This window comes from Hemicordylus capensis, chromosome 2 (genome assembly GCF_027244095.1).
Source record: "Hemicordylus capensis ecotype Gifberg chromosome 2, rHemCap1.1.pri, whole genome shotgun sequence".
Taxonomy (NCBI): Eukaryota; Metazoa; Chordata; class Lepidosauria; order Squamata; family Cordylidae; genus Hemicordylus; species Hemicordylus capensis.
Window position 1 is genome coordinate 188,099,641 of NC_069658.1, and position 15,574 is coordinate 188,115,214.

General features: G+C 45.1%; 1 pseudogene; it reads right to left on the reverse strand.

Moving 5' to 3' along the window:
* Positions 1 to 1,403: 1,403 nt before the first annotated feature.
* Positions 1,404 to 8,149, reverse strand: LOC128343726 (uncharacterized; annotated as a pseudogene).
* Between the last annotated feature and the right edge of the window lie 7,425 nt (positions 8,150 to 15,574).

A 15,574-nucleotide genomic window follows, 5' to 3' on the forward strand; every position in this document is an offset into this window, starting at 1 on the left:
ATCTGTGAGCTGAAGGGCTGAGAGAGAGGAGGGAGAGGCTGGGTGCTCAGTCTGATGCATTAATAAATGAGCCAAAAACAGAGGGAGAGAAAGGCGGAGGGACTGAAAGAGAAGGAAGCAGGTGGAAGGAGAGCGAACCGAGACAGTATGCTGCTAAGCCAACTAACGGGCAGAGAGGGACCCTTCTGGGAAGCAGGGAAGAAAGAGATTGAAAAGAGGGAAGACAAGGTGAGAAAGGTAAGTTAGTTCCGGAGGACTGATCTGAAGGCATTTCTTGTAGGTAAATAATTACCGATCATTTTGGTGGGAGTCCTCAGGTGGTCTTGAGGATGCGCAGAGAGGCTGTGGGCAGTCTGGGCAGCATAGGTGAGATATGCAGGAGTGAAAGCCCCCCCTGATGTAGGGAGCTGAATAGTATGGCAATCTATGAGGCACAGCAACCTTTACAGACTCAGGTTCACATACTAACCCAAAGGAGGAGGGCATGTGTCTCCCTTGATAGGATCCACATACTACTTCTTCACTGGGGTCTGAATATGTTTCCCCCCTTGTGTGGGAGGGGTATGTCCCTTTTATACCAGCCCATTGTCATATCTCAAATCAAAGACAGTCACATCTATTCTTCTATGTCTCCATCTTAATGTAAACACCCCAGTCTCCCTCCTTGACTCTCTTTTACCATATCAGTCAGGAGCTGTTCATGATGGGGTCTGGCCTGACATTGTTTACTAATCCAGATAGAAACATTCCTGTTTATGCCCAGCTTGACTGGCTTGTGGTCACTCTCAAAACTTAGTTGATGCCTTCCAGCCCCAATAAAATGTTCTTAAGAGATAGCATGCAAAGAGAGTCAGCAACTAATTGTGTGAATATAATTGTACCCCTAAAAGTGTATGTAGCTGATATCTATGTGCGCTTACCTAAGACCTTCTAAATAAGATTACTCCTAGCAAATTTCAAGCAAGTTCCCATGATTACCCCTTAGCATAGCACAATGCACAAACAGCTTCAAGGCAGGGAGGGGTGAGTCTTCCCTCTGGTAGATCTTGACTAAAGAATAAACAATTACTTTGGCTCAGCAGAACCAAAGTTCACACTTCAGTTTCTTGCAAAACAGCAATCCCAGCCACATGCCCAAGCTTAGCCTTTTGGGCCTGTAATGCTGGTCCTAATCCAACCAGTCTGTTCACAACAATGGGAAGATCAATTGGCCCCATCCAGCTGCTAGCATCTTGTCTCTCCTTGGCTGTGGCCAAGTGGCATTGTTATTCAGCCAGATTTGTGGTCATCTTCTGTACATCTTATGATGCACTACACTGCTTTCATTGCCCTCTCTTGCACTATGCTGCACAGCACCCTGAAAGATAGTTCCAAGGAAGTACTGGGGTGAGGTGGGGGTAATCTCAGTGGAGCATTTGCCCTGATGCTGTGCTTAAAGGCTTTTTCATTTTGCTCATGACTCTTCTGACTGCTCCTTTGATCTCCTTGTTCCTGAGGGTATAGATGATGGGGTTCAACAAGGGGGTGACCACAGCGTACATGATGGAGGCGATGGTGTCCTCCCCACTTGCATTCTTGGAGGGAGGCTGGAAGTGGACCCAGATGATGGTGGTATAGAAGAGGATCACCACAGTCAGATGGGAGCCACACGTGGAGAAGGCCTTTAGCTTCCCGGAAGTAGAGGGGATCTTCCACACTGCATAGAAGATGTGAGCATAGGAGACGATGATGAGCAGAAATGGCACGGAGACATCTATCAAACCTTCACTCATCACCAAGGTCTGAAGGGGTCGTGTGTCAGAGCAAGAGATTTTCATCAGGGGCTGGATGTCGCAGAAGAAATGAGGGATTTCCTTGGTGACACAGAATGACAGGCAGGATACCCACACTGTGTACATCATGGACTGAACATTAGACACAACCCATGAAATGCCTGCCAACAGGAGGCATCTCCTGTGGCTCATCATAGTGGCATAATGCAAAGGGTGACAAATGACCACATATCGGTCATAAGCCATGAAAGCCAGCAGCAAGTTGTCAGTGTTGGCAAAAGCAAGGAAGAAGTACATTTGGGCAAAGCACCCACTGTGGGAGATCACCGTGGACTGGGACATCAGGTTCTGCAGCATCTTGGGAACGGTGGCAGAAGTGAAGCCAACGTCGGCCAAGGAAAGGTTGCTGAGGAAGAAGTACATCGGGGCATGGAGAGTATTAGCAGGGCAATGAGTAAATTCCCCGCCAAGATCAGCAGATAGGTGGAGAAGAAAAGTGCAGAAAGGAAGGACTGTAGCTCTGGCCGTGTAGTGATTTTCAGAAGGATGAATCCAGACATGGTGCTTTCATTCCACTGGCCCATGGCTCAACTGGGAAGAGAACAAAAGTTATGGAAAGTCATCCAAGTTTCCACATCTTCCCAGATTCCACAGGGATGGGAAACACCAAATGTATGGAACTGGGCAGAGAGAAAGAGTTTGGGGAGGAGAGGTGAAGACATTTCTCAATAGAGGAAACTGCCTTATACTGAGTCAGACCATTGGTCCAATTAGCTCAGTATTGTCTACACCAGGGCTGTACAGCTTAGGCCCTCTCTAGATGTTTTTGGACTACAACTCCCATCATTGCCAGCTACAGTGGACAATAGTCTGGGATTTGTAGGCCAACATCTGCAGGAGAGTTGATACTGACCAACTGCAAATCTCCAAGGTTTCAGGCAGGAGTCTTTCTCAGCCCTACCTGGAGATGCTAGAAATAGTCTTGCTTGCCTGGGCCTCAGGAGGAAGTGGGCAACCCTAACACCCCCCCCCCAACAGACACACAGTTAACCTCCCTCCAAACTATGTGTAAAAACATTGTGTGGTGACAAAACTGCTGGGGGGGTGGAAGTGGGGACGGGGGAAAGGTTACTGGGTGATAATGCACAGTGAAAAAAAATAACCCCCAAAAGTTAAATTTAAGATATTTATTATTTATTAATTTATTTATTTACACCTTCAGACAGGTGTTCTTGACTGGTTTGTTTTATCTAAACATCGAGTCCTTCCCAAGGATTTGGGATGGCTGAATTTTACTATCAATATCATTGTTGCTGTTATTATAGATATCATCTTGTTGTTATTACAGATATCGTTGCAGAATATAGGCTGTTCCCAGTAAAGTTGCTTTTTGTAATTGGCTGATAGTGATTTCTGTGGCCCCTATGGTGTTGAGGTGCTCTTCAAGTTGTTTTGGAATTGTACCTAGGGTGCCAATTACCACTGGGATTACTTTGGTCTTTTTCTGCCACAGCCTTTCAATTTCAATTTGTAGATCTTTGTATTTGGTGATTTTTTTCTATTTCTTTTTCTTCTATTCTGCTATCCCCTGGTATTGCTATGTTGATTATTTTAACTTGTTTTTCTTTCTTCTTGACTACAGTTATATCTGGTGTATTGTGTGGCAGATGTTTGTCTGTTTGAAGTCAGAAGTCCCATAATATTTTTGCATCTTCATTTTCTACAACTTTTTCAATTTTATGGTCCCACCAATGTTTGGCTACAGGTAGCTTGTATTTTTTGCAGATGTTCCAGTGTATCATCCCTGCTACCTTGTCATGCCTTTGTTTGTAGTCAGTCTGTGCGATCTTTTTACAACAGCTGATTAGGTGGTCCACTGTTTCATCTGCTTCTTTACAAAGGTGGCACTTGCTGTTTGTTGTTGACTTTTCTACTTTTGCTCTTATTGCATTTGTTTTTAGTGCCTGTTCTTGTGCAGCCAGTATTAAATCCTCTGTTTCTTTCTTCAAGTTGTCATTTTTAAGCCATTGCCAGGTCTTGGTGATGTCTGATTTTCCACTTATATTGTGCAAATATTGACCATGCAGTGGCTTATTTTTCCATTTTTCTGCTCGGTTCTTGACTTGTTCTTTCTTGTAGGCCTGCTTTGTTTCATTGGTGTTGTTGTTGTTATTATTATTATTATTATATTTATTTATTAGATTTTATATCCCACTCTTCCTCCAAGGAGCCCAGAGCGGTGTACTACATACTTAGGTTTCTCCTCACAACAACTCTGTGAAGTAGGGTTCAAGACTTTGGATTCTGAGTGTATCTCTGAGAATGATTATTTCTGTACATATCCAATGGAGAATAATTGGGCAAAGTTTGAGTATTATCTGGATGGGATCTATGTTTTTATGTCTCTTTGTCTTTATGTTTTTATGTGTTTATATTGTATTTGTATATCTTTGCATTTCTGTACTTCTGTGTCTTTGCATGGCTCAGTTTTGAACTTATTGTTTTGAAAGGTTTTTTATCAAAGTTTGTACCTGTAAGAATTTTTTCTTAATAAAGATTACAGATCCCCAAAAGTCAAACAACAGCAAGCCACCTTAAGAAGTGATTGCAAGGAAGAGGGAAATGTGAGGGGTTTGGAGTGGGAAACAAGTACTGTAGGACCCCAGCCATATCCCATCCAGATCCAAAGTCATCTTATGTTCTGTGCTGCCTTGGTAGAGTTTCAGGGGGATGGGGAGTGGGATCTGCTAGTTGCTCTCTGCTCTGTGGGGGTGGGATGGATGGATGCAGGTAGGTGAAACCAAACTACAGTCCCCAGAAGGCAACAGGTTAATGGCCCCCACTAGCATGCCTGTGCCAATACTATGAACTGAGAGGGAACTCTTGGAAAACAGGCAAGTATTTTGCAGTTCTGCACAGAATTTCAAGAGCAGATGACTGCCAATTGCCAAAGACCAACATGCAAGCCTGTAGCATTTAACTTTACCCCCATGGCCTTTTTGGAAGAGGGAACGTTGCATCAGGAGAATATACAAGGATGTGCTTGAAATCTCTCAAGGGGAGAAAGTCACTTGGAGGGTGATTTGAGCAGGGAAACAGTAGGGTTTAGGGAAAGAGAGCTGGTCTTGAGGTAGCAAGCATGACTTGTCCCCTTAAGCTAAGCAGGGTATGTCCTGGTTGCATACGAAAGGGAGACTTGATGTATGAGCACTGTAAGATATTCCCTTCAGGGTATGGGGCTGCTCTGGGAAGAGCAGAAGGTTCAAAGTTCCCTCTCTGGCAGCATCTCCAAGATAGGGCTGAGAGAGACTCCTGCCTGCAACCTTGGAGAAGCCAAAGCCAGTCTCTGTAGACAATACTGAGTGAGATGGACCTATGGTCTGCCTCAGTATATGGCAGCTTCCTATGTTCCTAGAGTTAAGCAGCCTTTCCCCAAAATGATGTTTCTCTGTTCCAGCCTGCCACCTCTGAAAGTGGCTGTTCCTCTTTAAAATGGGCTATTGAGCTACAGTTTCATATGCCTGTGCATAAAGTGCAGTTTGGCCCCTTGTAAGGCACCTGGTCTCAGGCAATCAGAAGGATGGCTCTACTTCTAGTCATTCCCAACCTAGTTTCCACCAGATGTTGCTGAACTACAACTCTCAGCATCCCCAGCTACAAATTATTATGGCTGGGGATGCTGGGAGTTGTAGGTCAGCAACATCTGATGGAACCTAGGTTTGGAACCACTGCTCTAGAACAGGGATTCTCAACATTGGGCTCCCAGATGTTATTGGACTTCAACTCCCATAATCCCCAACTCAAGGCTACTGGAGCTGGGGATCAGTGTTCCCTCTAACAGAGATTCCCAGATGTTGTTGACTACAACTCCCAGAATCCCCAGTTGCAATAGCCCTTGCTTGGGGATTATGGGAGTTGTAGTCAACAACATCTGGGAATCCCTGTTAGAGGGAACACTGTTGGGGATTATGGGAGTTGAAGTCCAATAACATCTGGTGACCCAACGTTGGGAACCACTGCTCTAGAGTATAGATTTTTTCTCCTTCTTCCAGGCTTTCTGACCTGAACATTCCCTTCCTCTTGAATATGGGTCCTCATTTTGCTTCTAGCAGTGACTTCTCCCCCAAGATCTCCTCACTGGCATCTTTACATCTCCTAGCATAGGAGGGCCAACAGCATCACCAGGTGGAGAATAAGTCCCTGGATCCCACCAGTTCTGGGTACAGCACCTATTGTTCTCTTGGGATTACCTAGCCACAATTTATTTATGTATGTATTTATCAAATTTGTACATCACCCCAAACTTTCATCTCTGGGCAGTTCACAGCCTGAGGGTCTTCCATTTTCCTGAGATGTCAGGTATGTGTGGGGGAAGCAGGGTGTCATGCAGAGACACTGAACACGACCCTTTCCCACACTGTTCTGAAACGCTGGAGGAGACCACACCACAGCTTCTTCCCGTACCAGTAGGGGTGGCCTAGTAGGGGTGAGTTGGGGTGAGGCAGTCGCTTCAGGCAGCAGATTATTGGGGTGCCAGCAAGGCAGCACGATTTTATTTATTTATTTATTTATTGTTAAATTTATATACTTTCATTAAAACAATCCCAAGGCGGTTTGCACAGAATTAAAAACAAAATTATAAAAATGACAAAATTAAAATATTAAGCTAAGAATATAAAACAAATCTGATTAAAAATTTAAAACACAAGCATAAAACCAGTACAAAATACAAAGAAGCAGCAGCAGAGATAATCATATAAAAGCCTGGGTAAAAAGCCAAGATTTAACATGCTTTCTGAAAACTGTGATGGAGACCGAAGAGCGGATAATCACTGGGAGAACATTCCAGAGTCTGGGGGCAGCAACAGAGAAGGCCCTGTCCTGCGTGCATGATAACCGAGCCTCCCCCATTGTTGGCACCCGGAGCAGAGCCCCCTCAGATGACCTCGTCAAGTGGGCAGCAACTCTTGGGCATAGGCGGTCCCTCAGGTATCCAGGGCCCAAAGTGTTAAGGGCTTTAAAGGTCAGAACCAGCACCTTGATTTGGACCCAGAAACAAACTGGTATCCAGTGCAGCTCTTTCCAAATGGGTGTGATGTGCTCCCACTGGGCAGCTCCAGATAAACTCCTAGCTGTCGTATTTTGCACTAGCTGCAGTTTCCGGATATTCTTCAAGGGCAGCCCCACATAGAGAGCGCTACAGCAATCCAGCCGTGACGTGACTAAGGCATGGGTAACCATGGCCAGATCTGCCTGTGGCCGTCTTCTGTGATCTTCACAGATCTTTTGTGGCTAGAAGGCCAAAAGATGGCCTTCTGCTCCCCAACTGAAAAAGTTGGGGGGTTAGGAGGAAGGTGCATGCAAAGGGAGTAGCACGTGGTTCCCTGGATGCACTGGTGGGGAGAGTTATCACAGAGGAGCATTTGCCCCTATGCCCCACTTGAAGGCTTCATTTTACTCATGACTCTACTGACTGCTCCTTTGATCTCCTTGTTCCTGAGGGTGTAGATGATGGGGTTCAACAAGGGGGTGACCACAGTGTACATGATGGAGGCGATGGTGTCCTTCCCACTTGCATTCCTGGAGGGAGGCTGGAAGTAGACCCAGATGATGGTGGTATAGAAGAGGATCACCACAGTCAGATGGGAGCCACACGTGGAGAAGGCCTTTAGCTTCCCGGAAGTAGAGGGGATCTTCCACACTGCATAGAAGATGTGAGCATAGGAGATGATGATGAGCAGAAATGGCACGGAGACATCTATCAAACCTTCACTCATCACCAAGGTCTGAAGGGGTCGTGTGTCAGAGCAAGAGATTTTCATCAGGGGCTGGATGTCGCAGAAGAAATGAGGGATTTCCTTGGTGACACAGAATGACAGGCGGGATGCCAGCACTGTGTACATCATGGACAGAGCATTAGAGACAACCCATGAAATGGCTGCCATCAGGCGGCATCTCCTGTAGCTCATCAGAGAGGCATAATGCAAAGGGTGGCAAATGGCCACATATCGGTCATAAGCCATGAAAGCCAGCAGCAAATTGTCAGTGTTGGCAAAAGCAAGGAAGAAGTACATTTGGGCAAAGCACCCACTGTGGGAGATCACCGTGGACTGGGACAGCAGGGTCTGCAGCATCTTGGGAACGGTGGCAGAAGTGAAGCCAACGTCGGCCAAGGAAAGGTTGCTGAGGAAGAAGTACATTGGGGCATGGAGGAGACTAGGAACAGAGAATATTAGCAGGGCAATGAGTAAATTCCCCGCCAAGGTCAGCAGATAGGTGGAGAAGAAAAGTGCAGAAAGGAAGGACTGTAGCTCTGGCCGTGTAGTGATCTTCAGAAGGATGAATCCAGACATGGTGCTTTCATTCCACTGGCCCATGGCTCAACTGGGAAGAGAACAAAAGATATGGAAAGTCATCCAAGTTCCCACATCTTCCTAGATTCTACAGGGATGGGAAACACCAAACGTAAGGAACTGGGCAGAGAGAAAGAGTTTGGGGAGGAGAGGTGAAGACATATCTCAATAGAGGAAACTGCCTTATACTGAGTCAGACCATTGGTCCATCTAGCTCAGTTTTGTCTACCGCAGGGCTGTAAAGCTTTGGCCCTCCAGATGTTTTTGGACTACAACTCCCATCATCCTCATGGATCTCTCAGCTACCTTGTCTTCCCAGATACAGTAAGGGAGGATTTGAATCAACCCTTAATTCCGTAGAGAATTTGATGAGAACAGAGCTCATAGAGGGGATCTAGAGACAATTGCTTAAGGGCTAAAACAAGACAAGTAAAGGTTTATCTGAAGAAGTTACAAATGTAGATAGTAACCCTATACTAGTTACCTCATGGTGGAAGGAAGAAGCAGGAACAGAGAGAACTCAGAGAAGGGAGTGTCCTCAGAATATCAGTCCATCAATCAGGACAGACCTAGAGCAGAGATCAAAGAGGAGAGAGAGAACAAGGGGAGGGAGCGTCCTACACACTCTAGTGCTATTCCTAATGTCCGTAGTAAACAATAAGAGGCAATGTTGTTGATGCCTATGGGATCCCATCTCCAACAGATCTCACAGAGATGAGAAACACAACATTTAAGGAATTGGTCAGAGAGAAAGAATTTGGGGAGGGGAAGATAGTTGCTTATTGATTTACTTCGCTTAGCTATTTCCCCAGATTAGGACAGTGCATTAGGATAAACCTGCATGTTAGGCATGCTCATGTTGCGACACACTTCTGCTGTGACAGAGAAGGGACTAGACATGTCATGGAGATAGTTTTCATCCTGAAGCTGCCTGTGTCATCTGGTGGCTACAATGTTTGGCTTGGAAACCCAAGTGCCAATCCCTGCACAGCGCATGGGGTAGCCTTGGGCAAGTTACAGCCTCTTAGCATAGCCCCCTGCCCACCCCCAATGTTGTTAGGAAGATAAATTCAACCCTATATTTGCTGCCCTGTGCTCCTTGGAAGTCTAAAATGGTAGTGGATTCAGTAGTGGGTTATGGTCTATCCCTCTGCATATGCTCCCACGTACTGTATGCTAAGTCTGCTAAAGGATCCCTGCAGATGAGGGCACATTCTCAGTTTACACAAGGCACTGGCCTTACTCAGTTTGGCTTTGCTATTGTCCAAGAGGCACTGAGAATGAAGCCTAGAATGTGAGCAAAAGTAATCAGTGATCCTGAAATTCTCTAATGGTGGATCTTGTAGGGAAGTTTGCCTGCCATTATTGATCTTTCCATCCAGAGTCCTCTAATAGGGTTCTGAGGAACCCTACCATTCCCCAGAACACTCTTGGGCTTAGAGGTGGAGTTCTCAACCTTGGGTCCCCAGATGTTGTTGGATTACAACTCTCATCATTCCTGGCCATAATGGTAAAAGGAAATGATGGGAGTTATAGTCCAACAACATCCAGGGACTGAAGGTTGGGAACCCCTGATCTAGAGGATCTGCAGGGTTAATGTGGCACAAACAGCAAAAAAGATGGTTGGGTTATTCTACATGTTGAACAGTCTAATAATAGCAGTTGTGAGCAAACAACTCTGAGGATCTTAACTATCTAGATGTGGGATAAACAAGCACTGTATGTGGCCCGTAGACTCATGTTAGAAACCCTAGATTTGCATTTTGAAACAAAGCACAAAGGCTGTTTCTAGTTCTTGTGGTCCAGAGATGTCTGGAAATTTAAGAAAAACATACTAGAAGACTGGGATAAAATTATGCTCAGATTCATAACATTTATCAGCTTCCATTATTTCTTAATTCATGTACCAAGATTTTTCAAGACCTGCTTCAGTTTTTAAAATACTGAATGATTCCTGAATACTCTAGAATTTGTTTGTGAACAACTGGGTGATTCTATCAGCATGATCTTGTCTATAAATTCTCTTTCACATTCAGTCACTTGCTGCTCAAGGACATCCTAGCCACCTGGGCATTTTCAAAGAAAACAAGCATTGCATTTTGCCAGGGCATTCCTTGCAGCAAGATGCATAGTTTTGCAACACTGGAAGGTGAAGCACTCACCTGAGGGTATGTATGCAGGAGCCAAGCTTGTACCAGGGCCCTTCCAGATGGTGATTTTACTTTGTTTCACCATCAGAAGGGTAGGTGTGCTCTCACACTTTGGGCAGATTTACATCTGTCCTAGATTATGGGGAGAAAAAGTTCCACTTTTTATGGTGGCCTTTTGGGATACTTCGATATATCCAATACACACCAACGTTTCTTTTGAGAAGTATGGAGGGGCCATGTTGGTAGAGTACCTTTTCTTAAAGCCTCGCCTTTCTCAATTTTCGGAGGAACATTTGCTTGGTGATTTTGTGGAACATCGATCTATACACCTGCACTGGGTGCATAGATCGATGTTCTGTAAGATAAACCAAGCAAATGTTCCAAAAAGAAATAAAATAGAGAAAAGCAAATGAACCCTGCATGGACATGGCCAGTCAAGAAGTCAGCCTTCCACAAAGCTGAAGCAAAAAGCAGAAGACGAAACAGAGATAAATCCAGAAGGGATAAGAGAAAAACCCGGGAGTAAGCAGTATGAATGGGGTATGGAAATTTTTTGGAAGGAACTGAGAGGAACCCTATTAAAGCAACCCTATGTGAATGGGCCCCCAGGTTTCTTTGAATTATTTTTATTGCGTTTATCAGCAGCTAATATACAACCCCATAACTCACTCGACTTTACCCCACCTAATCCCACAGTTAAGACTGCCATCTGGGAAAGGCCCAGGAGGAGGAATGAGACTTCTTCAAGGACAAGACTTCAGAATTTTTTGTGTGTGGTGGTGGGGGGGTGGGGGGAAGGACGGTACACTTTACTTTAAGGGGGAGGGAATCTATTGCAGGAGAGGGGCCAGATTCCCAGTAAAGGTCTAAGCCTCCTCTTTAAAAACATCAATGCTTATATTGCCAATAAAGCAGTGCGTCCCATGAACATTTAAAAGCATTCTCTGAATATTAACAATGAAATCAAGAGGACTGAACTGTGCTTAATTTTGGGTGCATAGTGCTCGTGTCCATCGGCTGCCTGCAGCTTGGTATCCAATAGAAATGATGTATAAATTATGTTCTTCATATGCAACTACAAAATGTAGGTATACAGTGTGCTCCACATTGCTGAACAAGTTGCCCTTCTCTGGGCCCAGATGCTGATGATGAAGAGAAGAGGAAGAAGGAGACTTGGGCAGCAGACCGTTAAGCATTTTAAAGAGAGCCGAGTGTGGTTTGAGGAAGGCATTGCTTTCCATGACGTATGCAGATCTTTCTTTGGTCCCCAGCTCTCGTTTCTGGTCAAACAGATGTGGGAAGGTTGATAAACCCTGCTTGCCGAACAGAATGGTGTGTTGAGTGCGCAGCTCGTGGGTAACGAGGGCTCTGTCACTCTACCTTCAACACTCTGGAAACACAAAACAAGTCCGCCCCCCCGCCTTGCTCATCTGAGAAATGACTCAAGAAGGACTTACCTCCTGTGCGGCCTCAAATGCCAATCCAGTGTCTTCCGGATGTCAGACTAGAAATCCCAGGGAGGAATAAAAAATGGCCAGCTTCAGGTGGGGAAGGAAGGCAGAGCTGGTGGTGGCTCAGTGCTTTAGATATACTTAAAGGGAGAGGAGAAGCTCTCAGATGCCAAGGGGCAGCAAAAGGCAGCATTGGCTGCAGGCTGAAATAAGGGCAGAACAAGGGGCACCTGGCTGTGTTGGAATGCTAGATATTTCATTTCTGAAACATTCCGTTGAGAATGGGCTTTTTTATTTTTACATGAAAGCCACCTTGTATCTCAAAGAGGAATTATGATGTTCATGCAAGAGACTCCAGTTGGTGTTTCCTGCAGTAAGGGCTGAGTTGAGAAGACAATGGCAGCTTCTTGCATCCCCCTATTCTTCCTCTGCTAGAGAAGAAGTGCTCAGACAGGCATCTGCGAAGGAGGAGATTAGTCTTGCACACAAGCTGAGGGGTGGTGTTGGTGTTTCAGGGTCTCCATGGACAGCCACAGCTGCAGATTGTTCCCAGGGGAGCTTTTTAACCCAAACAGCCTGCCTCTTGACTCTCTGCTTTGCCAAGATGCACAAGCCCCGCTTGTTTGTTTGCTTGGAACCCCTCCCACCCAACAGCTTCTAGCTAGGACCATCTCGCTTTCCTGTTCTGCCTGTGGGTCAGGGGTCACATTATGCAGAGACAAACATGGGTTGACTTTACGCGCAATATACGCCACTGGGAGCAGCAACCAATCACAAGTCCCTGAATGATTGGTTGTTTCTATTATGGCCCTCTGTCCTAGGATCTCAAGGTGGTGTACAACAATCTAAAAATATCATAAATTTAAAAAAATTGTTAATAAAAGATAAAAAATAAATGAGCAACAAACCAAAACAATCCAAGGCAGCTAGGTTAGAGTTTTGGACTAGGACCAAGGAGACTTGAGTTCAAATCCTGATTTGGCCATGAAATTCACAGAGTGACTGGGCCAGTCACTTATCTCTATTTAACCTTCCTCATAGGGTTGTTGAAGGGATAAACATAACCATGTACACCACTCTGGGCTCCTTGGAGGAAGAGTGGGATATATATATAGCAATAGCAATAGCACTTACATTTATATACCGCTCTATAGCTGGAGCTCTCTAAGCGGTTTACAATGATTTAGCATATTGCCCCCAACATTCTGGGTTCTCATTTTACCGACCTCGGAAGGATGGAAGGCTGAGTCAACCTTGAGTTCCTGGTCAGGATCGAACTTGTAACCTTCTGGTTACAGGGCGGCAGTTTTACCACTGCACCACCAGGGGCTCTATATATGTAAAAATAAAATATATATGACTTAAAGACTGAAATCCCAGGCATAGAGGGACATATTCTGCCTGTGGGCCATTTGACACTTTATTTAGAGGCAAACCCAGGTTGACAACAACATACACCCTGTAGGGAGCAGCAGCCGACCACAGTTCCTGGATTATTTGTTTGTTTGTTTCTATATGGCCCTTTGTTCTAGGATCCCAAGGCAGTGTTCAACAATCATAAAACATCACAAAACATGCTAATAGAACAGCCTATATTTTGTGACGATTTCTATAACAACAACAATATTGATAATAAAATTCAGCCATCCCAGGTTCTTGGGAAGGACTCGATGTCTGGATAAAACAAACCAGTCAATAACACCTGCCTGACTGTGTAAACAAGAAATAATAATAAATAAATAAACAATAGTGTTGTCAATAGTTGTGGGTGCCCTTGGTGCAGTACCAAAAGAACTGGAACACCATCTCAGCACTTTGGGCATCAATAAAATTACAACAAATCAATTACAGAAGGCCACACTATTTATTTATTTATTTATTTATTATTATTTTACATTTTATATCCCGCTCTTTCTCCAATGAGCCCAGAGCAGTGTACTGTACTACATACTTAAATTTCTCCTCACAACAACCCTGTGAAGTTGGTTAGGCTGAGAGAGAAGCAACTGGCCCAGAGTCACCCAGCAAGTATGGCTGAATGTGGTTTTGAACTCAGGTCTCCCTGGTCCTAGTCCAGCACTCTAACCACTACACCTTGCTGGCTCTACTTGGGACAGCACGAATACTACAATGATATCTTTAAATTTTCTTTAGTTATACTAGACCCTTAGAAAGGGCCTGATAATTAAAGTACTAAATCCAGTCAATAACATCTGGGACTGTGTGTAAATAATAATAATAATAATAATAATAATAATAATAATAATAATAATAATAGCAGCAAATGTAAAAATGTTAAAAAGATCGCACAGACTGACTACAAACAAAGGCATGACAAGGTAGCAGGGATGATACACTGGAACATCTGCAAAAAATACAAGCTACCTGTAGCCAAACATTGGTGGGACCAAAAAATTGAAAAAGTTGAAGAAAATGAAGATGCAAAAATATTATGGGACTTCCGACTACAAACAGACAAACATCTGCCACACAATACACCAGATAGAACTGTAGTCGAGAAGAAAGAAAAACAAGTGAAAATAATCAACATAGCAATACCAGGGGATAGTAAAATAGAAGAAGAAAAAAGAGAAAAAAATCACCAAATACAAAGATCTACAAATTGAAATGGAAAGGCTGTGGCAGAAAAAGACCAAAATAATCCCAGTGGTAATTGGTGCCCTAGGTGCAGTTCCAAAAGACCTTGAAGAGCACCTCAGCAGCATAGGGGCCACAGAAATCACCATCAGCTAGGGATGGGCCCGGACCGGTCCGGAGGCCATTGAAAAGGCCTCTGGACTGGTCCGGACCAGTCTGGAGCTGGGTGGTTCGGTCCGGGGTTGGGGGGTCGCTTTAAGAGCGGCGGGAGGGTTTACTTACCCCTCCCACTGCTTTCCCGATCTGGCGCCGTAAATTTTAGAGTAATTGGGGCGGCAGGATACCTCCCTGCCGCCCCTTCCCCGCTGCTCCTCGGCAAACTTCCCAAGAGTCCTTTGCGCGCTTGCGCACACGTCTTCACGTCTCTGACGTGCGCGCACGCGCAAAGGACTCTTGGGAAGTTTGCCAAGGAGCAGCGGGGAAGGGGCGGCAGGGAGGTATCCTGCTGCCCCAATTACTCTAAAATTTACGGCGCCAGATCGGGAAAGAGGCGGGAGGGGTAAGTAAACCCTCCCGCCGCTCTTAAAGCGACCCCCCACCTCAGTGCCGGACCGCAGTGTGGCGGTTCCGTGCACACCCCTACCATCAGCCAATTACAAAAAGCAACTTTACTGGGAACAGCCTATATTCTGCGACGATATCTATAACAGCAGCAACAACATTGATAATAAAATTCAGCCATCCCAGGTCCTTGGGAAGGACTCGATGTCTGGATAAAACAAACCAGTCAATAATACCTGTCTGACTGAGTAAATAAATAATAATAGCAGCAGCAAAAGTTAAAACAACCCAAGGCAGCCAGCAATCACATATGACGTAAAGTCTGAATGCCCAGGCAAATAAGGACATCTTCACCTGGTGATGGGATGGCACAGATCTGTCCTGGGAGGCAGTTTCCTAATCTGGGGGCTGTCGCTGGGAAGCTTTTGACCCGTGTGCATGACAAAGATGACTTCTTTGGTGTCAGCATGTGAAGCAGGTCTTCCCAGTAAACCTTGTTTGGCTGATAAGCATATTGTCATGATATGTATTAGTGGTGTCTTATTCAGACGTTCCATCTTAAGGCATGCACTTCAATCTGGGGTGTAGCTATAACTGAGCAGATGGATTCAGAGAACTTGGGGCCCCCCAGCTCCTCAGAGCCCCCCAGCTCCACCCCACCCTATTTTCTTCATTATCTCCTTCACTCC